Here is an 894-nt window from a genome sequence, read left to right as displayed (position 1 = left end):
CTGTAACAGCAAGAAATCAATCCGGTGGGTGCACCTTGGGTGACTCAGCACCTGCCACCAACCATCAACGGCATTGCCGATGCGGGTGCTACAGGCACTTACCACACCTTGGTCCGCGACGCGGGCAAGCATGCGAGGGAACGCTTGCACCATCTCGTAAGCGAACTGTACCTCATAGTTCCAACTCTTCGTACGTAAGCTGATTATGTCATAACATGGTGTAAGGTTTTATTCAACATTCGTCGCCGACCGTATCAGAATGAGGAGCTGGGAACTGTTCCAAACATCAAGCGATTGCTCCATAGGGTGAGGTTGCCGTATGTTATATTTGGAAATGATCACAAGCTTACTCGAACCCTCTCTTTTCGTTCTAGGTTGCGAACCACTGTGGTCATTCAAATGACCACCGCGATATCGAGACGCTGTGGGCTGAGACGGACTGGTCCCTTCGTGTCCGTTTGGCCTACATTGTTAGTCCCTCCACAAACCCTTTCCTGCTTTTCTTATCTCAAGATGCTGATTGCTTTTATGGAACAGCGCGCTGAAGCGATCCGGAACTTTCAAAGTATTCGACTTGGCAGAGGGGCTACCAACATATGGCGACGTATTGACAGACAGCTTGCCAGGATGCGAACTGAAGGGCGCCTATACACCATGGCGTAAGTCCCTTCTTCCATTTGTAATACATTTTGGAGGCTCATCCTGTCTTTCTGTGCTTTAGTTTTTACAAGCTCGTATACGACAACGATTGCGCTGTTTTGACTGGGACCGTTCGGTTCAATGAGCTAGAGCCTGAAGGGCAATTTGAATTTCCTTTGGAAGATCAAATCAGGGAAGAGATGTATCGTCTTGAAGCAGAAGGTGCCATGAATGAGGAATGATCATGTACATCTG

Source organism: Melampsora larici-populina (genome assembly GCF_000204055.1).
Source record: "Melampsora larici-populina 98AG31 unplaced genomic scaffold MELLAscaffold_83, whole genome shotgun sequence".
Lineage (NCBI taxonomy): Eukaryota > Fungi > Basidiomycota > Pucciniomycetes > Pucciniales > Melampsoraceae > Melampsora > Melampsora laricis-populina.
This window is presented reverse-complemented; position numbering follows the sequence as displayed.